Source organism: Dama dama, chromosome 17 (assembly GCF_033118175.1).
Source record: "Dama dama isolate Ldn47 chromosome 17, ASM3311817v1, whole genome shotgun sequence".
Lineage (NCBI taxonomy): Eukaryota > Metazoa > Chordata > Mammalia > Artiodactyla > Cervidae > Dama > Dama dama.
In genome coordinates this window covers 3,686,024-3,710,024 of record NC_083697.1, presented here as the reverse complement: position 1 = coordinate 3,710,024, position 24,001 = coordinate 3,686,024, and positions in this window count along the sequence as shown.

Genomic DNA, 24,001 nt, shown 5'->3' with positions numbered 1-24,001 from the left:
CTAGTCCTCCGCCTCATCGCGACCGGAGGCCTCACATCCTTTGAAAAGTCGAGAGGTCCGCGGAGATCAATGCTTCCAAAGGAGACGATGCATGACTCCTCTTGAAAATGGATAGGAGTCCCAGGATCCCTGTGGCACGTTGGAAGGGACCCTGGGTTTCCCGCCTCACGTGGAGACGCGTCCCAATTGCCATGCCAAGACTCGAGGAGAATCCTGAGGTGTGCCTCACACCTAGGTAGGAGTCCTGACGTCGCTGAACTAACACGTGTCTGGAAGGGCCCTCCCCGTCGTAACTCGAGAATATACCCCAGGTTCCGGCCGCAACTCGAGAAAAAACAGGAGACTTCCCCCTCGCCGCGACATGAGGCCCGATTCCCCTGCACTGAATGCAGAGCAATTTCGTGTTCCACATCAAACGTGAAAGGAGCCTTGATTTCCTTGATGGCACTCCAGAGAAAACCCAAGATCACTGTCTCAAGTCTAGAGGGATCCTGAGGTCACTGGAGCAACACGAAAGGGCTCCGTGGACCCCAGATAAACTCGAGATGAGAGCTTAGTCCCTGGCTTCGAGTCAAGAGGAATACCAACTTCCCACAAGCACCTCAAGCGGAGGGTTCTCTCAGCTACAGGTATGTGAGAGGGACCCTGAGTTTGTGGCCTCAAGTGGAATGCACACCGAGATGCTCTGACTCGAAGTAAGGCCGGATATCCCTGCAGTGAATTGAATGCAGGCTCGTCTTGCATCTCCCAAGATGAAGGGATGTCTGAATCCCCTGTGGAGACCACAGAGAAAGATCTAGTCCTCAGCCTCATCGCGACCGGAGGCCTCACATCCTTTGAAAACTAGAGATGTCCGCGGAGATCAATGCTTCCAAAGGAGACGATGCCTGACTCCTCTTGAAAATGGATAGGAGTCCCAGGATCCCTGTGGCACGTGGAAAGGGACCCTGGGTCTCCCGCCTCACGTGGAGACGCGTCCCAAATGCCATGCCAATACTCGAGGAGAATCCCGAGGTGTCCCTCGCACCTAGGCAGGGGTCCTGATGTGGCTGAACAAACACGTGTCTGGAAGGACCCTCCCCATCGTAACTCGAGAATATACCCCAGTTTCCGGCCTCAACTCGAGAAAAACCATGAGACTTCCCCCTCGCCGCGAGATGAGGCCCGATGCCCCTGCACTGCGTGCAAAGCAATTCTGTGTTCAACATCCAACGTGAAAGGAGCCTTGATTTCCTTGATGGCACTCCAGAGAAAACCCAAGATCACTGTCTCAAGTCTAGAGGGATCCTGAAGTCACTGGAGCAAGAAGAAAGTGCTCAGTGGAGCCCAAATCAACTCGAGATGAGAGCTTAGTCCCTGGCTTCGACTCAAGAGGAATACCAACTTTCCACAAGCACCTCATGAGAAGGCTTCTCTCAGCTACAGGTAAGTGAGAGGGACCCTGAGTTTGTGGCCTCAAGTGGAATGGACACCGAGATGCTCTGACTCGAAGTAAAGCCGGATATCCCTGCAGTGAATTGAATGCAGGCTCGTCTTGCATCTCCCAAGACGAACGGTTTTCTGAATACCCTGTGGAGTCCACAGAGAAAGACCTAGTCCTCCGCCTCAACCCGAACGGAGGCCTCACGTCCTTTGAAAATTCGAGAGGTCCGCGGAGATCAATGCTTCCAAAGGTGACGATGACTTTAAAATGGATAGGAGTCCCAGGATCCCTGTGGCATGTGGAAAGGGACCCTGGGTCTCCCGCCTCACGTGGAGACGCGTCCCAATTGCCATGCCAAGACTCGTGGAGAATCCTCAAGTGTCCCTCACACCTAGGCAGGAATCTTGACGTCGCTGAACAAACACGAGTCTGGAAGGGTCCTCCCCGTCGTAACTCGAGAATATACCCCAGGTTCCGGGCGCAACTCGAGAAAAACCATGAGAATTCCCCCTCGCCGCGAGAGGAGGCCCGATTCCCCTGCACTGCGTGCAGAGCAATTCCGTGTTCCACATCAAACGTGAAAGGAGCCTTGATTTCCTTGATGGCACTCCAGAGAAAACCCAAGATCACTGTTTCAAGTCTAGAGGGATCCTGAGGTCACTGGAGCAACACTAAAGGGCTCCATGGACCCCAAATCAACTCAAGATGAGAGCTTACTCCCTGGCTTCGACTCAAGAGGAATACCAACTTTCCACAAGCACCTCAAGAGGAGGCTTCTCTCAGCTACAGGTATGTGAGAGGGACCCTGAGTTTGTGGCCTCAAGTGGAATGGACACCGAGATGCTCTGACTCGAGGTAAGGCCGGATATCACTGCAGTGAATTGAATGCAGGCTCGTCTTGCATCTCCCAAGACGAAGGGATGTCTGAATCCCCTGTGGAGACCACAGAGAAAGACCTAGTCCTCTGCCTCATCGCGACCGGAGGCCTCACATCCTTTGAAAACTCGAGAGGTCTGCGGAGATCAATGCTTCCAAAGGAGACGATGCCTGACTCCTCTTGAAAATGGATAGGAGTCCCAGGATCCCTGTGGCACGTGGAAAGGGTCCCTGCGTCTCCCGCCTCACGTGGAGACGCCTCCCAATTGCCATGCGAAGACTCGAGGGGAATCCCGAGGTGTCCCTCGCACCTAGGCAGGAGTCCTGACGTCGCTGAACAAACACGTGTATGAAAGGGCCCTCCCCGTCGTAACTCAAGAATATACCCCAAGTTTCAGCCGAAACTCAAGAAAAACCATGAGACTTTCCTCTCGCCGCGAGATGAGGCCCGATTCCCCTGCACTGCGTGCAGAGCAATTCCGTGTTCCACATCAAACGTGAAAGGAGCCTTGATTTCCTTGATGGCACTCCAGAGAAAACCCAAGATCACTGTCTCAAGTCTAGAGGGATCCTGATGTCACTGGACCAACAAGAAAGGGCCCAGTGGACCCCAAATCAACTCGAGATGGGAGCTTAGTCCCTGGCTTCGACTCCAGAGGAATACCAACTTTCCACAAGCACCTCATGAGAAGGCTTCTCTCAGCTACAGGTATGTGAGAGGGACCCTGAGTTTGTGGCCTCAAGTGGAATGGACACCGAGATGCTCTGACTCGAAGTAAAGCCGGATATCCCTGCAGTGAATTGAATGCAGGCTCGTCTTACATCTCCCAAGACGAAGGGTTGTCTGAATACCCTGTGGAGTCCACAGAGAAAGACCTAGTCCTCCGCCTCAACGCGAACGGAGGCCTCACGTCCATTGAAAATTCGAGACGTCCGCGGAGATCAATGCTTCCAAAGGTGACGATGACTTGAAAATGGATAGGAGTCCCAGGATCCCTGTGGCACGTGGAAAGGGACCCTGAGTCTCCCGCCTCACGTGGAGACACGTCCCAATTGCCATGCCAAGACTAGAGGAGAATCCCGATGGTGTCCCTCGCACCTAGGCAGGAGTGCTGACGTCGCTGAACAAACACGTGTCTGGAAGGGCCCTCCCCATCGTAACTCGAGAATATACCCCAGGTTCCGGCCGCAACTCGAGAAAAACCATGAGACTTCCCCCTCACAGCGACATGAGGCCCGATTCCCCTGCACTGCGTGCAGAGCAATTCCGTGTTCCACATCAAACGTGAAAGGAACCTTGGTTTCCTTGATGGCACTCCAGAGAAAACCCAAGATCACTGTCTCAAGTCTAGAGGTATCCTGAGGTCACTGGACCAACAAGAAAGGGCTCAGTGGACCCCAAATCAACTCGAAATGAGAGCTTAGTCCCTGGCTTCGACTCAAGAGGAATACCAACTTTCCACAAGCACCTCAAGAGGAGGCTTCTCTCAGCTACAGGTATGTGAGAGGGACCCTGAGTTTGTGGCCTCAAGTGGAATGGACCCCGAGATGCTCTGACTCGAAGTAAGGCCGGATATCCCTGCAGTGATTTGAATGCAGGCTCGTCTTGTAACTTCCAAGACGAAGGGATGTCTGAATCCCCTTTGGAGACTACATAGAAAGACCTAATTTTCCGCCTCATCGAGAGCAGAGGCCTCACATCCTTTGAAAACTTGAGAGGTCCGCGGAGATCAATGCTTCCAAAGGAGACGATGCATGACTCCTTTTGAAAATGGATAGGAGTCCCAGGATCCCTGTGGCACGAGGAAAGGGACCCTGGGTCTCCCGCCTCACGTGGAGATGCGTCCCAATTGCCATGCCAAGACTCGAGGAGAATCCCGAGGTGTCCCTCGCACCTAGGCAGGAGTCCTGACGTCGCTGAACAAACACGTGTCTGAAAGGGCCCTCCCCGTCGTAACTCGAGAATATACCCCAGGTTTCGGCCGCAATCGAATAAAACCATGAGATTTCCCCCTCGCCGCGAGATGAGGCCCGATTCCCCTGCCCTGCGTGCAGAGCAATTCCGTTTTCCACATCAAACTCTGAAAAAAGCCTTGATTTCCTTGATGGCACTCCAGAGAAAACCCAAGATCACTGTCTCAAGTCTAGAGGGATCGTGAGGTCACTGGAGCAACACGAAAGGGCTCCGTGGACCCCAAATCAACTCGAGAAGAGAGCTTAGTCCCTGGCTTTAAATCGAGAGGAATACCAAATTTCCACAAGCACCTCAAGAGGAGGCTTCTCTCAGCTAATGGTATGTGAGAGGGACCCTGAGTTTGTCGCCTCAAATGGAATTTCCACCGAGATGCTCTGACTCAAAGTAAGGCCAGATATCCCTGCAGTGAATTGAATGCAGGCTCGTCTTGCATCTCCCAAGACGAAGGGATGTCTGAATCCCCTGTGGAGACCACAGAGAAAGACCGAGTTCTCCGCCTCATCGCGACCGGAGGCCTCACATCCTTTGAAAACTCGAGAGGTCCGCGGAGATCAATGCTTCCAAAGGAGAAGATGCCTGACCCTTCTTGAAAATGGATAGGAGTCCCAGGATCCCTGTGGCACGTGGAAAGGGACCCTGGGTCTCCCGCGTCACGTGGAGACGCGTCCCAATTGCCATGCCAAGACTCGAGGAGAATCCCGAGCTGTCCCTCGCACCTAGGCAGGAGTCCTGACGTCGCTGAACAAACACATGTCTGGAAGGGCCCTCCCCGTCGTAACTCGAGAATATACCCCAGGTTCCGGCCGCAACTCGAGAAAAACCATGAGACTTCCCCCTCGCCACGAGATGAGGCCCGATTCCCCTACACTGCGTGCAGAGCAATTCCGTTTTCCACATCAAACGTGAAAGGAGCCTTGATTTCCTTGATGGCACTCCAGAGAAAACCCAAGATCACTGTCTCAAGTCTAGAGGATTCCCGAGGTCACTGTAGCAACACGAAAGGGCTCCGTGGACACCAAATCAACTCGAGATGAGAGCTTAGTCCCTGGCTTCGACTCAAGAGGAATACCAACTTTCCACAAGCACCTCAAGAGGAGGCTTCTCTCAGCTACAGGTATGTGAGAGGGACCCTGAGTTTGTGGCCTCAAGTGGAATGGACACCGAGATGCTCTGACTCGATGTAAGGCCAGATATCCCTGCAGTGAATTGAATGCAAGCTCGTCTTGGATCTCACAAGACGAAGGGATGTCTGAATCCCCTGTGGAGACCACAGAGAAAGACCTAGTTCTCCGCTTCATCGTGACCGGAGGCCTCACATCCTTTGAAAACTCGAGAGGTCCGTGGAGATCAATGCTTCCAAAGGAGAAGATGCCTGACTCCTCTTGAAAATGGATAGGAGTCCCAGGATTCCTGTGGCACGTGGAAAGGGACCCTGGGTCTCCCGCCTCACGTGGAGACGCGTCCCAATTGCCATGCCAAGACTCGAGGAGAATCCCGAGGTGTCCTTCGCACCTAGGCAGGAGTCCTGATGTCGCTGAACAAACACGTGTCTAGAAGGGACCTCCCCGTCGTTACTCGAGAATATACCCCAGGTTCCGGCCGCAACTCGAGAAAAACCATGAGATTTCCCCCTCGCCGTGAGTTGAGGCCCGATTCCCCTGCACTGCATGCAGAGCAATTCCGTGTTCCACATCAAACGTGAAAGGAGCCTTGATTTCGTTGATGGCAGTCCAGAGAAAACCCAAGATCACTGTCTCAAGTCTAGAGGGATCCTGAGGTCACTGGAGCAACACGAAAGGGCTCCGTGGACCCCAAATCAACTCGAGAAGAGAGCTTAGTCCCTGGCTTTAATCGAGAGGAATACCAAATTTCCACAAGCACCTCAAGAGGAGGCTTCTCTCAGCTAATGGTATGTGAGAGGGACCCTGAGTTTGTCGCCTCAAGTGGAATGTCCACCGAGATGCTCTGACTCAAAGTAAGGCCAGATATCCCTGCAGTGAATTGAATGCAGGCTCGTCTTGCATCTTCCAAGACGAAGGGATGTCTGAATCCCCTGTGGAGACCACAGAGAAAGACCGAGTTCTCCGCCTCATCGCGACCGGAGGCCTCACATCCTTTGAAAACTCGAGAGGTCCACGGAGATCAATGCTTCCAAAGGAGAAGATGCCTGACCCTTCTTGAAAATGGATAGGAGTCCCAGGATCCCTGTGGCACGTGGAAAGGGACCCTGGGTCTCCCGCGTCACGTGGAGACGCGTCCCAATTGCCATGCCAAGACTCGAGAAGAATCCCGAGCTGTCCCTCGCACCTAGGCAGGAGTCCTGACGTCGCTGAACAAACACATGTCTGGAAGGGCCCTCGCCGTCGTAACTCGAGAATATACCCCAGGTTCCGGCCGCAACTCGAGAAAAACCATGAGAATTCCCCCTCGCCGCGAGATGAGGCCCGATTCCCCTGCACTGCGTGCAGAGCAATTCCGTGTTCCACATCAAACGTGAAAGAAGCCTTGATTTCCTTGATGGCACTCCAGAGAAAACCCAAGATCACTGTCTCAAGTCTAGAGGGATCTTGCGGTCACTGGAGCAACACGAAAGGGCTCCGTGGACCCCAAATCAACTCGAGATGAGAGATTAGTCCCTGGCTTCAACTCAAGAGGAATACGAACTTTCCACAAGCCCCTCAAGAGGAGGCTTCTCTCAGCTACAGGTATGTGAGAGGGACCCTGAGTTTGTGGCCTCAAGTGGAATGGACACCGAGATGCTCTGACTCGAAGTAAGGCCGGATATCCCTGCAGTGAATTGAATGCAGGCTCGTCTTGCATCTCCCAAGACGAAGGGATGTCTGAATCCCCTGTGCAGAACACAGAGAAAGACCTAGTCCTCCGCCTCAACGCGACCGGAGGCCTTACATCGTTTGAAAACTCGAGAGGTCCGCGGAGATCAATGCTTCCAAAGGAGACGATGCCTGACTCCTCTTGAAAATGGATAGGAGTCCCAGGATCCCTGTGGCACGTGGAAAGGGACCCTGGGTCTCCCGCCTCACGTGGAGACGCGTCCCAATTGCCATGGCAAGACTCGAGGAGAATCCCCAGGTGTCCCTTGCACCTAGGCAGGAGTCCTGACGTCGCTGAACAAACACGTGTCTGGAAGGGCCCTCCCCGTCGTAACTCGAAAATATACCCCAGGTTCCGGCCGCAACTCGAGAAAAACCATGAGACTTCCCCCTCCCCGCGAGATGAGGCCCGATTCACCTGGGCTGCGTGCAGAGGAATTCCGTGTTCCACATCAAACGTGAAAGAAGCCTTGATTTCCTTGATGGCACTCCGGAGAAAACCCAAGATCACTGTCACAAGTCTAGAGGGATCCTGAGGTCACTGGAGCAACAGGAAAGGGCTCCGTGGACCCCAAATCAACTCGAGATGAGAACTTAGTCCCTGGCTTAGACTCAAGAGGAATACCAACTTTCCACAAGCACCTCAAGAGGAGGCTTCTCTCAGCTACAGGTATGTGAGAGGGACCCTGAGTTTGTGGCCTCAAGTGGAATGGACCCCGAGATGCTCTGACTCGAAGTAAAGCCGGATATCCCTGCAGCGAATTGAATGCAGGCTCGTCTTGCATCTCCCAAGACGAAGGGATGTCTGAATCCACTGTGGAGACGACAGAGAAAGACCTAGTCCTCTGCCTCATCGCGACCAGTGGCCTCACATCCTTTGAAAATTCGAGAGGTATGAGGAGATCAATGCTTCCAAAGGAGACGATGCTTGACTCCTCTTGAAAATGGATAGGAGTCCCAGGATCCCTGTGGCACGTGGAAAGGGACCCTGGGTCTCCCGCCTCACGTGGAGACGCGTCCCAATTGCCATGCCAAGACTCGAGGAGAATCCCGAGGTGTCCCTCGCACCTAGGCAGGAGTCCTGACGTCGCTGAACAAACACGTGTCTGGAAGGGCCCTCCCCGTCGTAACTCGAGAATATACCCCAGGTTCCGGCCGCAACTCGAGAAAAACCATGAGACTTCCCCCTCGCCGCGAGATGAGGCCCGATTCCCCTGCACTGCGTGCAGAGCAATTCCGTGTTCCACATCAAACGTGAAAGGAGCCTTGATTTCCTTGATGGCACTCCAGAGAAAACCCAAGATCACTGTCTCAAGTCTAGAGGGATCCTGAGGTCACTGGAGCAACACGAAAGGGCTCCGTGGACCCCAAATCAACTCGAGATGAGAGCTTAGTTTCTGGCTTCGACTCAAGAGGAATACCAAGTTTCCACAAGCACCTCAAGAGGAGGCTTCTCTCAGCTACAGGTATGTGAGAGGGACCCTGAGTTTGTCGCCTCAAGTGGAAAGGACACCGAGATGCTCTGACTCAAAGTAAGGCCAGATATCCCTGCAGTGATTTGAATGCAGGCTCGTCTTGCATCTCCCAAGACGAAGGGATGTCTGAATCCGCTGTGGAGAACACAGAGAAAGACCTAGTCCTCCGCCTCATCGCGACCGGAGGCCTCACATCCTTTGAAAACTCGAGAGGTCCGCGGAGATCAATGCTTCCAAAGGAGTCGATGCCTGACGCCTCTTGAAAATGGATAGGAGTCCCAGGATCCCTGTGGCACGTCGAAAGGGACCCTGGGTCTCCCGCCTCATGTGGAGACGCGTCCCAATTGCCATGCCAAGACTTCAGGAGAATCCCGAGGTGTCCCTCGCACCTAGGCAGGAGTCCTGACGTCGCTGAACAAACACGTGTCTGGAAGGGCCCTCCCCGTCGTAACTCGAGAATATACCCCAGGTTCCGGCCGCAACTCGAGAAAAACCATGAGACTTCCCCCTCGCCGCGAGATGAGGCCCGATTCCGCTGCAATGCGTGCAGAGCAATTCCGTTTTCCACATCAAACCTGAAAAAAGCCTTGATTTCCTTGATGGCACTCCAGAGAAAACCCACGATCACTGTCTCAAGTCTAGAGGGATGCTGAGGTCACTGGAGCAACACGAAAGGGCTCCGTGGACCCCTAATCAACTCGAGATGAGAGCTTAGTCCCTGGCTTCGACTCAAGGGGAATACCGACTTTCCACAAGCACCTCAAAAGGAGGCTTCTCTCAGCTACAGGTATGTGAGAGGGACCCTGAGTTTGTGGCCTCAAGGGGAATGGACACGGAGATGCTCTGACTCGAAGTAAGGCCGGATATCCCTGCAGTGAATTGAATGCAGGCTCGTCTTGCATCTCCCAAGACGAAGGGATGTCTGAATCCCCTGTGGAGACCACAGAGAAAGACCTAGTCCTCCGCCTCATCGCGACCGGAGGCCTCACATCCTTTGAAAATTCGAGAGGTCCGACGAGATCAATGCTTCCAAAGGAGACGATGCCTGACTCCTCTAGAAAATGGATAGGAGTCCCAGGATCACTGTGGCACGTGGAAAGGGACCCTGGGTCTCCCGCCTCAGATGGAGACGCGTCCCAATTGCCATGCCAAGACTTGAGGAGAATCCCGAGGTGTCCCTTGCACCTAGGCAGGAGTCCTGACGTCGCTGAACAAACACGTGTCTGGAAGGGCCCTCCGCGTCGTAACTCGAGAATATACCCCAGGTTCGGTCAGCAACTCGAGAAAAACCATGAGACTTCCCCCTCGCAGCGAGATGAGGCCCGATTCCCCTGCACTGCGTGCAGAGCAATTCCGTGTTCCACATCAAACGTGAAAGGAGCCTTGATTTCCTTAATGGCACTCCAGAGAAAACCCAAGATCACTGTCTCAAGTCTAGAGGGATCCTGAGGACAATGTAGCAACACGAAAGGGCTCCGTGGACCCCAAATCAACTCGAGATGAGAGCTTAGTCCCTGGTTTCGACTCAAGAGAAATACCAAATTTCCACAAGCACCGCAGGAGGAGGCTTCTCTCAGCTACAGGTATCTGAGAGGGAACCTGAATTTGTGGCCTCAAGTGGAGTGGACACCGAGATGCTCTGACTCGAAGTTAGGCCGGATATCCCAACAGTGAATTGAATGCAGGCTCGTCTTGCATCTCCCAATACGAAGGGATGTCTGAATCCCCTATAGAGACCACAGAGAAAGACCTAGTTCTCTGCTTCATCGCGACCGGAGGCCTCACATCCTTTGAAAACTCGAGAGGTCCGCAGAGATCAATGCTTCCAAAGGAGACGATGCCTGACTCCTCTTGAAAATGGATAGGAGTCCCAGGATCCCTGTGGCACGTGAAAAGGGACACTGGGTTTACCGCCATATGTGGAGACGCGTCCCCATTGCCATGCCAAGACTCGAGGAGAATCCCGAGTTGTACCTCGCACCTAGGCAGGAGTCCTGACGCCGCTGAACAAACACATGTCTGGAAGGGCCCTCCCCGTCGTAACTCGAGAATATACCCCAGGTTCCAGCCGCAACTCGAGAAAAACCATGAGGCTTCCCCCTTACCGCTGGATGAGGCCCGATTCCCCTGCACTGCGTGCAGAGCAATTCCGTGTTCAACATCAAACGTGAAAGGAGCCTTGATTTCCTTGATGGCACTCCAGAGAAAACCCAAGATCACTGTCTCAAGTCTAGAGGGATCCTGAGGTCACTGGAGCAACACGAAAGGGCTCCGTGGACCCCAAATCAACTCGAGATGAGAGCTTAGTCCCTGGCTTCGTCTCAAGAGGAATACCAAATTTCCACAAGCACCTCATGAGGAGGCTTCTCTGAGCTACAGGTATGTGAGAGGGACCCTGAGTGTGTGGCCTCAAGTGGAATGGACAGCGAGATGCTCTGACTCGAAGTAAGGCCGGATATCCCTGCAGTGAATTGAATGCAGGCTTGTCTTGCATCTCCCAAGACGAAGGGATGTCTGAATCCCCAGTGGAGACCACAGAGAAAGACCGAGTTCTCCGCCTCATCGCGACCGGAGGCCTCACATCCTTTGAAAACTCGAGAGGTCCGCGGAGATCAATGCTTCCAAAGGAGACGATGCTTGACTCCTCTTGAAAATGGATAGGAGTCCCAGGATCCCTGTGGAACGTGGAAAGGGAACCTGGGTCTCCCGCCTCACGTGGAGACGCGTCCCAATTGCCATGCCAAGACTCGAGGAGAATCCCGAGGTGTCCCTCGCACCTAGGCAGGAGTCCTCACGTCGCTGAACAAACACGTGTCTGGAAGGGCCCTCCCCGTCTTAACTCGAGAATATACCCCAGGTTCCGGCCGCAACTCGAGAAAAACCATGAGACTTCCCCATCCCCGCGAGATGAGGCCCGATTCCCCTGCACTGCGTGCAGACCAATTCCGTGTTCCACATCAAACGTGAAAGGAGCCTTGATTTCCTTAATGGCACTCCAGAGAAAACCGAAGATCACTGTTTCAAGTCTAGAGGGATCCTGAGGTCACTGTAGCAACACGAAAGGGCTCCGTGGACCCCAAATCAACTCGAGATGAGAGCTTAGTCCCTGGCTTCGACTCAAGAGGAATACCAACTTTCCACAAGCACCTCAAGAGGAGGCTACTCTCAACTAATGGTATGTGAGAGGGACCCTGAGTTTGTCGCCTCAAGTGGAATGGACACCGAGATGCTCTGACTCGAAGTAAGGCCAGATATCCCTGCAGTGATTTGAATGCAGGCTCGTCTTGCATCTCCCAAGACGAAGCGTTGTCTGAATCCCCTGTGGAGACAACAGAGAAAGACCTAGTCCTCCACCTCAACGAGACGGGAGGCATCACATCCTTTGAAAACTCGAGAGGTCTGCGGAGATCAATACTTCCGAAGGAGCCGAGGCCTCACGCCTCTTGAAAATGGATAGGTGTCCCAGGATCACTGTGGCACGTGGAAAGGGACCCTGGGTCTCCCGCCTCAACTGGAGACATATCCCAATTGCCATGCCAAGACTCGAGGAGAATATCGAGTTGTCCCTCGCACCTAGGCAGGAGTCCTGACTTCGCTGAACAAACACGTGTCTGGAAGGGCCCTCCCCGTCGTAACTCGAGAATATACCCCAGGTTCCGGCCGCAACTCGAGAAAAACCATGAGACTTCCCCCTCGCCGCTGGATGAGGCCCGATTCCCCTGCACTGCGTGCAGAGCAATTCCGTGTTCCACATCAAACCTGAAAGGAGCCTTGATTTCCTTGATGGCACTCCAGAGAAAACCCAAGATCACTGTCTCAAGTCTAGAGGGATCCTGAGGTCACTGTAGCAAGACGAAAGGGCTCCGTGGACCCCAAATCAACTCGAGATGAGAGCTTAGTCCCTGGCTTCGACTCAAGAGGAATACCAACTTTCCACAAGCACCTCAAGAGGAGGCTTCTCTCAGCTACAGGTATGTGAGAGGGACCCTGAGTTTGTGGCCTCAAGTGGAATGGACACGGAGATGCTCTGACTCGAAGTAAGGCTGGATATCCCTGCAGTGAATTGAATGCAGGCTCGTCTTGCATCTCGCAAGACGAAGGGATGTCTGAATCCCCTGTGGAGACCACAGAGAAAGACCCAATTTTCCGCCTCATCGCGACCGGAGGCCTCACATCCTTTGAAAATTCGAGAAGTCCGGGGAGATCAATGCTTCCAAAGGAGACGATGCCTGACTCCTCTTGAAAATGGATAGGAGTCCCAGGATCCCTGTGGCACGTGGAAAGGGACCCTGGGTCTCCCGCCTCACGTGGAGACGCGTCCCCATTGCCATGCCAAGACTCGAGGAGAATCCCGAGTTGTCCCTCGCACCTAGGCAGGGGTCCTGACGTCGCTGAACAAACACGTGTCTGGAAGGGCCCTCCCCGTCGTAACTCGAGAATATACCCCAGGTCCAGCCGCAACTCGAGCAAAACCAAGAGACTTCCCCCTCGCCGCTGGATGAGGCCCGATTCCCCTGCACTGCGTGCAGAGCAATTCCGTGTTCCACATCAAACGTGAAAGGAACCTTGATTTCCTTGATGGCACTCCAGAGAAAACCCAAGATCACAGTCTAGAGTTTAGAGGGATCCTGAGGTCACTGGAGCAACACGAAAGGGCTCCGTGGACCTCAAATTAACTCGAGATGAGAGCTTAGCCCTGGCTTCGCCTCAAGGGGAATACCAACTTTCCACAAGCACCTCAAGAGGAGGCTTCTCTCAGCTACAGGTATGTGAGAGAGACCCTGAGTTTGTGGCCTCAAGTGGAATGGACACCGAGATGCTCTGACTCCAAGTAAGGCCGGATATCCCTGCAGTGAATTGAATGCAGGCTCGTCTTGCATCTCCCAAGACGAAGGGATGTCTGAATCCCCGGTGGAGACCACAGAGAAAGACCTAGTCCTCCGCCTCAACATGACCGGAGGCCTCACATCCTTTGAAAACTCGAGAGGTCCGCGGAGATCAATGCTTCCGAAGGAGACGATGCCTGACGCCTCTTGAAAATGGATAGGAGTCCCAGGATCACTGTGGCACGTGGAAAGGGACCCTGGGTCTCCTTCCTCAACTGAAGACACATCCCAATTGCCATGGCAAGACTCGAGGGGAATCCCGAGGTGTCCTCGCACCTAGGCAGGAGTCCTGACTTCGCTGAACAAACACGTGTCTGGAAGGGCCCTCCCCGTCGTAACTCGAGAATATACCCCAGGTTCCGGCCGCAACTTGAGAAAAACCATGAGACTTCCCCCTCGCCGCTGGATGAGGCCCGATTCCCCTGCACTGCGTGCAGAGCAATTCCGTGTTCCACATTAAACGTGAAAGGAGCCGTGATTTACTTGAAGGCACTCCAGAGAAAAAACAAGATCACTGTCTCAAGTCTAGAGGGATCCTGAGGTCACTGGAGCAACACGAAAGGGCTCCGTGGACCCCAAATCAACTCGAGATGAGAGCTTAGTCCGTGGCTTAGACTCAAGAGGAATACCAACTTTCCACAAGCACCTCAAGAGGAGGCTTCTCTCAGCTACAGGTATGTGAGAGGGACCCTGAGTTTGTGGCCTCAAGTGGAATGGACACCGAGATGCTCTGACTCGAAGTAAGCCCGGATATCCCTGCAGTGAATTGAATGCAGGCTCGTCTTGCATCTCCCAAGACGAAGGGATGTCTGAATCCCCTGTGGAGACGATAGAGAAAGACCTAGTCCTCCGCCTCATCGCGACCGGAGGCCTCACATCCTTTGAAAACTCGAGAGGTCTGCAGAGATCAATGCTTCCAAAGGAGACGATGCCTGACTCCTCTTGAAAATGGATAGGAGTCCCAGGATCCCTGTGGCACGTTGAAAGAGACCCTGGGTCTCCCGCCTCACGTGGAGACATGTCCAAATTGCCATGCCAAGACTCGAGGAGAATCCCGAGGTGTCCCTCGCACCTAGGCAGGAGTCCTGACGTCGCTGAACAAACACTTGTCTGGAAGGGCCCTCCCCGTCGTAACTCGAGAATATACACCAGGTTCCGGCCGCAACTCGAGAAAAACCATGAGACTTCCCCCTCGCCGCGAGATGAGGCCCGATTCCCCCGCACTGCGTGGAGAGCAATTCCGTGTTCCACATCAAACGTGAAAGGAGCCTTGATTTCCTTGATGGCACTCCAGAGAAAACAAAAAGTCACTGTCTCAAGTCTAGAGGGATCCTGAGGCCACTGCAGCAGCATGAAAGGGCTCCGAGGACCCCAAATCAACTCGAGATGAGAGCTTAGTGTCTGGCTTCGACTCAAGAGGAATACCAACTTTCCACAAGCACCTCAAGAGGAGACTTCTTTCAGCTACAGGTATGTGAGAGGGACCCTGAGTTTGTGGCCTCAAGTGGAATGGACACCGAGATGCTCTGACTCGAAGTAACGCCGGATATCCCTGCAGTAAATTGAATGCAGGCTCGTCTTCCATCTCCCAAAACGAAGGGATGTCTGAATCCCCTGTGGAGACCACAGAGAAAGACCTAGTTCTCCGCCTCATCGCGACCGGAGGCGTCACATCCTTTGAAAACTCCAGAGGTCCGCGGAGATCAATGCTTCCAAAGGAGACGATGCCTTACTCCTCTTGAAAATGGATAGGAGTCCCAGGATCCCTGTGGCACGTGGAAAGGGACCCTGGGTCTCCCGCTTCACGTGGAGACGCGTCCCAGTTGCCATGCCAAGACTCGAGGAGAATCCCGAGGTGTCCCTCGCACCTAGGCAGGAGTCCTGACGTCACTGAACAAACATGTGTCTGGAAGGGCCCTCCCGTCATTACTCGAGAATATACCCCAGGTTCCGGCCGCATCTGGAGAAAAACCATGAGACTTCCCCCTCGCCGCGAGATGAGGCTCGATTCCCCTGCACTGCGTGCAGAGCAACTCCGTGTTCCACATCAAACGTGAAAGGAGCCTTGATTTCCTTGATGGCACTCCAGAGAAAACCCAAGATCACTGTCTCAAGTCTAGAGGGATCCTGAGGTCATTGTAACAACACGAAAGTTCTCAGTGGACCCCAAATCAACTCGAGATGAGAGGTTACTCCTTGGCTTCGTCTCAAGAGGAATACCAACTTTCCACAAGCACCTCAAGAGGAGGCTTCTCTCAGCTACAGGTATGTGAGAGGGTCCCTGAGTTTGTGGCCTCAAGTGGAATGGACACCGAGATGCTCTGACTCGAAGTAAGGCCTGATATCCCTGCAGTGAATTGAATGCAGGCTCGTCTTGCATCTCCCAAGACGAAGGGATGTCTGAATCCCCTGTGGAGACCACAGAGAAAGACCTAGTCCTCCGCCTCTTCGTGACCGGAGGCCTCACATCCTTTGAAATCTCGAGAGGTCCGCGGAGATCAATGCTTCCAAAGGAGACGATGCCTGACTCCTCTTGAAAATGGATAGGAGTCCCAGGATCCCTGTAGCACGTGGAAAGGGACCCTGGGTCTCCAGCCTCACGTGGAGACGCGTCCCAATTGCCATGCCAAGACTCGAGGAGAATCCCGAGTTGTCCCTCGCACCTAGGCAGGAGTCCTGACGACGCTGAACAAACACGTGTCCGGAAGGGCCCTCCCCGTCGTAATTCGAGAATATACCCCAGGTTCCGGCCGCAACTCAAGAAAAACCATGAGACTTCCCCCTCGCGGCGAGATGAGGCCCGATTCCCCTGCATTGCGTGCAGAGCAATTCCGTGTTCCACATCAAACGTGAAAGGAGCCTTGATTTCCTTGATGGCACTCCAGAGAAAACAAAAAGTCACTGTCTCAAGTCTAGAGGGATCCTGAGGCCACTGTAGCAGCAAGAAAGGCCTCCGTGGACCCCAAATCAACTCGAGATGAGACCTTAGTGTCTGGCTTCGACTCAAGAGGAATACCAACTTTCCACAAGCACCTCAAGAGGAGGCTTCTCTCAGCTACAGGTATGTGAGAGGGACCCTGAGTTTGTGGCCTCAAGTGGAATGGACACCGAGATGCTCTGACTCGAAGTAAGGCCGGATATCCCTGCAGTGAATAGAATGCAGACTCGTCTTGCATCTCCCAAGACGAAGGGATGTCTGAAACCCCTGTGGAGACCACAGAGAAAGACCTAGTTCTCCGCCGCATCGCGACCGGAGGCGTCACATCCTTTGAAAACTTTAGAGGTCCGCAGAGATCAATGCTTCCAAAGGAGACGATGCCTTACTCCTCTTGAAAATGGATAGGAGTCCCAGGATCCCTGTGGCACGTGGAAAGGGACCCTGGGTCTCCCGCTTCACGTGGAGACGCGTCCCAATTGCCATGCCAATACTCGAGGAGAATCCCGAGGTGTCCCTCGCACCTAGGCAGGAGTCCTGACGTCGCTGAACATACACGTGTCTGGTAGGGCCCTCCCGTCATTACTCGAGAATATACCCCAGGTTCCGGCCGCAACTCGAGAAAAACCATGAGACTTCCCCCTCGCCGCGAGATGAGGCCCGATTCCCCTGCACTGCGTGCAGAGCAATTCCGTGTTCCACATCAAACGTGAAAGGAGCCTTGATTTCCTTGATGGCACTCCAGAGAAAACCCAAGATCACTGTCTCAAGTCTAGAGGGATCCTGAGGTCACTGGAGCAACACGAAAGGGCTCCGTGGACCCCAAATCAACTCGAGATGAGAGCTTAGTCCTTGGCTCCGACTCAAGAGGAATACCAACTTTCCACAAGCACCTCAAGAGGAGGCTTCTCTCAGCTACAGGTATGTGAGAGGGCCCCTGAGTTTGTGGCCTCAAGTGGAATGGACACCGAGATGCTCTGACTCGAACTAAGGCGGGATATCCCTGCAGTGAATTGAATGCAAGCTCGTCTTGCATCTCCCAAGACGAAGGGATGTCTGAATCCCCTGTGGAGACCACAGAGAAAGACCTAGTCCTCCGCCTCATCGCGACCGGAGGCCTCACATCCTTTGAAAACTCGAGAGGTCCGCGGAGAGCAATGCTTGCAAAGGAGACGATGCCTGACTCCTCTTGAAAATGGTTAGGAGTCCCAGGATCCCTGTCCAAATGTACCGGGACCCTGGGTCTCCCGCTTCACGTGGAGACTCGTCCCAATTGCCATGCCAAGACTCGAGGAGAATCCCGAGGTGTCTCCGCACCTAGGCAGGAGTCCTGATGTCGCTGAACAAACACAGGTCTGGAAGGGCCCTCCCCGTCGTAACTCGAGAATATAACCCAGGTTCCAGCCGCAACTCGAGAAAAACCATGAGACTTCCCACTCACAGCGAGATGAGGCCCGATTCCCCTGCACTGCGTGCAGAGCAATTCCGTGTTCCACATCAAACGTGAAAGGAGCCTTGATTTCCTTGATGGCACTCCAGAGAAAACCCAAGATCACTGTCTCAAGTCTAGAGGGATCCTGAGGTCACTGGAGCAACACGAAAGGTCTCCGTGGACCCCAAATCAACTCGAGATGAGAGCTTAGTCCCTGGCTTCGACTCAAGAGGAATACCAAGTTTCCACAAGCACCTCAAAAGGAGGCTTCTCTCAGCTACAGGTATGTGAGAGGGACCCTGACTTTGTGGCCTCAAGTGAAATGGACACCGAGATGCTCTGACTCGAAGTAAGGCCGGATATCCCTGCAGTGAATTGAATGCAGGCTCGTCTTGCATCTCCTAAGACGAAGGGATGTCTGAATCCCCTGTGGAGACCACAGAGAAAGACCTAGTTCTCTGCCTCATCGCGACCGGAGGCCTCACATCCTTTGAAAACTCGAGACGTCCGCGGAGATCAATGCTTCCAAAGGAGACGATGCCTGACTCCTCTTGAAAATGGATAGGAGTCCCAGGATCCCTGTGGCATGGGGAAAGGGACACTGGGTCTCCCGCCTCACGTGGAGACGCGTCCCAATTGCCATGCCAAGACTCGTGGAGAATCCCGAAGTGTCCCTCGCACCTAGGCAGGAGTCCTGACGTCGCTGAACAAACCTGTGTCTGGAAGGGCCCTCCCCGTCGTAACTCTAGAATATTCCCCAGGTTCCGGCCGCAACACGAGAAAAACCATGAGAATTCCTCCTCGCCGCGAGATGAGGCTCGATTCCCCTGCACTGCAGCAGAGCAACTCCGTGTTCCACATCAAACGTGAAAGGAGCCTTGATTTCCTTGATGGCACTCCAGAGAAAACCCAAGATCACTGTCTCAAGTCTAGAGGGATCCTGAGGTCACTGGAGCAACACGAAAGGGCTCCGTGGACCCCAAATCAACTCGAGATCAGAGCTTAGTCCCTGGCTTCGACTCAAGAGGAATACTAACTTTCAGCAAGCTCCTCAAGAGGAGGCTTCTCTCAGCTACAGGTGTGTGAGAGGGACCCTGAGTTTGTGGCCTCAAGTGGAATGGACACCGAGATGCTCTGACTCGAAGTAAGGCCTGATATCCCTGCAGTGAATTGAATGCAGGCTCGTCTTGCATCTCCCAAGACGAAGGGATGTCTGAATCCCCTGTGGAGACCACAGAGAAAGACCTAGTCGTCCGCGTCATCGTGACCGCAGGCCTCACATCCTTTGAAAATTCGAGAGGTCCGCGGGGATCAATGCTTCCAAAGGAGACGATGCCTGACTCCTCTTGAAAATGGATAGGAGTCCCAGGATCCCTGTGGCACGTGGAAAGGGACCCTGGGTCTCCCGCCTCACGTGGAGACGCGTCCCAATTGCCATGCCAAGACTCGAGGAGAATCCCGAGGTGTCCCTCGCACCTAGGCAGGAGTCCTGATGACGCTGAACAAACACGTGTCTGGAAGGGCCCTCTCCGTCATAACTCGAGAATATACCCCAGGTTCCAGCCGCAACTCGAGAAATACCATGAGACTTCCCACTCACAGCGAGATGAGGCCCGATTCCCCTGCACTGCGTGCAGAGCTATTCCGTGTTCCACATCAAACGTGAAACGAGACTTGATTTCCTTGATGGCACTCCAGAGAAAACCCAAGATCACTGTCTCAAGTCTAGAGGGATCCTGAGGTCACTGGAGCAACAGGAAAGGGTTCCGTGGACCCCAAATCAACTCGAGATGAGAGCTTAGTCCCTGGCTTCGACTCAAGAGGAATACTAACTTTCAGCAAGCACCTCAAGAGGAGGCTTCTCTCAGCTACAGGTGTGTGAGAGGGACCCTGAGTTTGTGGCCTCAAGTGGAATGGACACGGAGATGCTCTGACTCGAAGTAAGGCCGGATATCCCTGCAGTGAATTGAATGCAGGCTCGTCTTGCATCTCCCAAGAAGAAGGGATGTCTGAATCCCCTGTGGAGGCCACAGAGAAAGACCTAGTCCTCCGCCTCAACGCGACCGGAGGCGTCACATCCTTTGAAAACTCGAGAGGTCCGCAGAGATCAATGCTTCCAAAGGAGACGATGCCTGACTCCTCTTGAAAATGGATAGGAGTCCCAGGATCCCTGTGGCACTTGGAAAGGGACCCTGGGTCTCCCGCCTCACGTGGAGACCCGTCCCAATTGCCATGCCAAGACTCGAGGAGAATTCCGAGGTGTCCCTCGCACCTAGGCAGGAGTCCTGACGTCATTGAACAAACACGTGTCTGGAAGGGCCCTCCCCGTCGTAACTCGGGAATATACCCCAGGTTCCAGCCGCAACTCGAGAAAAACCATGAGACTTCCCCCTCGCCGCGAGATGAGGCCCGATTCCCCTGCACTGCGTGCAGAGCAGTTCCGAGTTCCACATCAAACGTGAAAGGAGCCTTGATTTCCTTGATGGCACTCCAGAGAAAACCCAAGATCACTGTTTCAAGTCTAGAGGGATCCTGAGGTCACTGTAGCAAGACGAAAGGGCTCCGTGGACCCCAAATCAACTCGAGATGAGAGCTTAGTCCCTGGCTTCGACTCAAGAGGAATACCAACTTTCCACAAGCACCTCAAGAGGAAGCTACTCTCAGCTAATGGTATGTGAGAGGGACCCTGAGTTTGTCCCCTGAATTGGAATGGACTGCGAGATGCTCTGACTCGAAGTAAGGCCAGATATCCCTGCAGTGATTTGAATGCAGGCTCGTCTTTAATCTCCCAAGATGAAGGGATGTCTGAATCCCCTGTGGAGACCACAGAGAAAGAGCTAGTTCTCTGCCTCATCGCGACCGGAGGCCTCACATCCTTTGAAAATTTGAGAGGTCCGCGGAGATCAATGCTTCCAAAGGAGACGATGCCTGACTCCTCTTGAAAATGGATAGGAGTCCCAGGATCACTGTGGCACGTGGAAAGGGACCCTGGGTCTCCCGACTCACATGGAGACGTGTCCCATTGCCATGCCAAGACTTGAGGAGAATCCCGAGGTGTCCCTTGCACCTAGGCAGGAGTCCTGACGTCGCTGAACAAACACGTGTCTGGAAGGGCCCTCCCCGTCGTAACTCTAGAATATACCCCAGGTTCGGTCAGCAACTCGAGAAAAACCATGAGACTTCCCCCTCGCCGCGAGCTTAGGCCCCATTCCCCTGCACTGCGTGCAGAGCAATTCCGTGTTCCACATCAAACGTGAAAGGAGCCTTGATTTCCTTGATGGCACTCCAGAGAAAACCCAAGATCACTGTTTCAAGTCTAGAGGGATCCTGAGGTCACTGTAGCAAGACGAAAGGGCTCCGTGGACCCCAAATCAACTCGAGATGAGAGCTAAGTCCCTGACTTCGGCTCAAGAGGAATAGCAAATTTCCACAAGCACCTCAAGAGGAGGCTTCTCTCAGCTACAGGTATGTGAGAGGGACCCTGAGTTTGTGGCCTCAAGGGGAATGGACACGGAGATGCTCTGACTCGAAGTAAGGCCGGATATCCCTGCAGTGAATTGAATGCAGGCTCGTCTTGCATCTCCCAAGACGAAGGGATGTCTGAATCCCCTGTGGAGACCACAGAGAAAGACCTAGTCCTCCGCCTCATCGCGACCGGAGGCCTCACATCCTTTGAAAATTCGAGAGGTCCGCCGAGATCAATGCTTCCAAAGGAGACGATGCCTGACTCCTCTAGAAAATGGATAGGAGTCCCAGGATCACTGTGGCACGTGGAAAGGGACCCTGGGTCTCCCGCCTCAGATGGAGACGCGTCCCAATTGCCATGCCAAGACTTGAGGAGAATCCCGAGGTGTCCCTTGCACCTAGGCAGGAGTCCTGACGTCGCTGAACAAACACGTGTCTGGAAGGGCCCTCCGCGTCGTAACTCGAGAATATACCCCAGGTTCGGTCAGCAACTCGAGAAAAACCATGAGACTTCCCCCTCGCAGCGAGATGAGGCCCGATTCCCCTGCACTGCGTGCAGAGCAATTCCGTGTTCCACATCAAACGTGAAAGGAGCCTTGATTTCCTTAATGGCACTCCAGAGAAAACCCAAGATCACTGTCTCAAGTCTAGAGGGATCCTGAGGACAATGTAGCAACACGAAAGGGCTCCGTGGACCCCAAATCAACTCGAGATGAGAGCTTAGTCCCTGGTTTCGACTCAAGAGAAATACCAAATTTCCACAAGCACCGCAGGAGGAGGCTTCTCTCAGCTACAGGTATCTGAGAGGGAACCTGAATTTGTGGCCTCAAGTGGAGTGGACACCGAGATGCTCTGACTCGAAGTTAGGCCGGATATCCCAACAGTGAATTGAATGCAGGCTCGTCTTGCATCTCCCAATACGAAGGGATGTCTGAATCCCCTATAGAGACCACAGAGAAAGACCTAGTTCTCTGCTTCATCGCGACCGGAGGCCTCACATCCTTTGAAAACTCGAGAGGTCCGCAGAGATCAATGCTTCCAAAGGAGACGATGCCTGACTCCTCTTGAAAATGGATAGGAGTCCCAGGATCCCTGTGGCACGTGAAAAAGGACACTGGGTTTACCGCCATATGTGGAGACGCGTCCCCATTGCCATGCCAAGACTCGAGGAGAATCCCGAGTTGTACCTCGCACCTAGGCAGGAGTCCTGACGCCGCTGAACAAACACATGTCTGGAAGGGCCCTCCCCGTCGTAACTCGAGAATATACCCCAGGTTCCAGCCGCAACTCGAGAAAAACCATGAGGCTTCCCCCTCACCGCTGGATGAGGCCCGATTCCCCTGCACTGCGTGCAGAGCAATTCCGTGTTCAACATCAAACGTGAAAGGAGCCTTGATTTCCTTGATGGCACTCCAGAGAAAACCCAAGATCACTGTCTCAAGTCTAGAGGGATCCTGAGGTCACTGGAGCAACACGAAAGGGCTCCGTGGACCCCAAATCAACTCGAGATGAGAGCTTAGTCCCTGGCTTCGTCTCAAGAGGAATACCAAATTTCCACAAGCACCTCATGAGGAGGCTTCTCTGAGCTACAGGTATGTGAGAGGGACCCTGAGTGTGTGGCCTCAAGTGGAATGGACAGCGAGATGCTCTGACTCGAAGCAAGGCCGGATATCCCTGCAGTGAATTGAATGCAGGCTTGTCTTGCATCTCCCAAGACGAAGGGATGTCTGAATCCCCAGTGGAGACCACAGAGAAAGACCGAGTTCTCCGCCTCATCGCGACCGGAGGCCTCACATCCTTTGAAAACTCGAGAGGTCCGCGGAGATCAATGCTTCCAAAGGAGACGATGCTTGACTCCTCTTGAAAATGGATAGGAGTCCCAGGATCCCTGTGGAACGTGGAAAGGGAACCTGGGTCTCGCGCCTCACGTGGAGACGCGTCCCAATTGCCATGCCAAGACTCGAGGAGAATCCCGAGGTGTCCCTCGCACCTAGGCAGGAGTCCTGACGTCGCTGAACAAACACGTGTCTGGAAGGGCCCTCCCCGTCTTAACTCGAGAATATACCCCAGGTTCCTGCCGCAACTCGAGAAAAACCATGAGACTTCCCCATCCTCGCGAGATGAAGCCCGATTCCCCTGCACTGCGTGCAGACCAATTCCGTGTTCCACATCAAACGTGAAAGGAGCCTTGATTTCCTTAATGGCACTCCAGAGAAAACCGAAGATCACTGTTTCAAGTCTAGAGGGATCCTGAGGTCACTGTAGCAACACGAAAGGGCTCCGTGGACCCCAAATCAACTCGAGATGAGAGCTTAGTCCCTGGCTTCGACTCAAGAGGAATACCAACTTTCCACAAGCACCTCAAGAGGAGGCTACTCTCAACTAATGGTATGTGAGAGGGACCCTGAGTTTGTCGCCTCAAGTGGAATGGACACCGAGATGCTCTGACTCGAAGTAAGGCCAGATATCCCTGCAGTGATTTGAATGCAGGCTCGTCTTGCATCTCCCAAGACGAAGCGTTGTCTGAATCCCCTGTGGAGACAACAGAGAAAGACCTAGTCCTCCACCTCAACGAGACGGGAGGCATCACATCCTTTGAAAACTCGAGAGGTCTGCGGAGATCAATACTTCCGAAGGAGACAAGGCCTGACGCCTCTTGAAAATGGATAGGTGTCCCAGGATCACTGTGGCACGTGGAAAGGG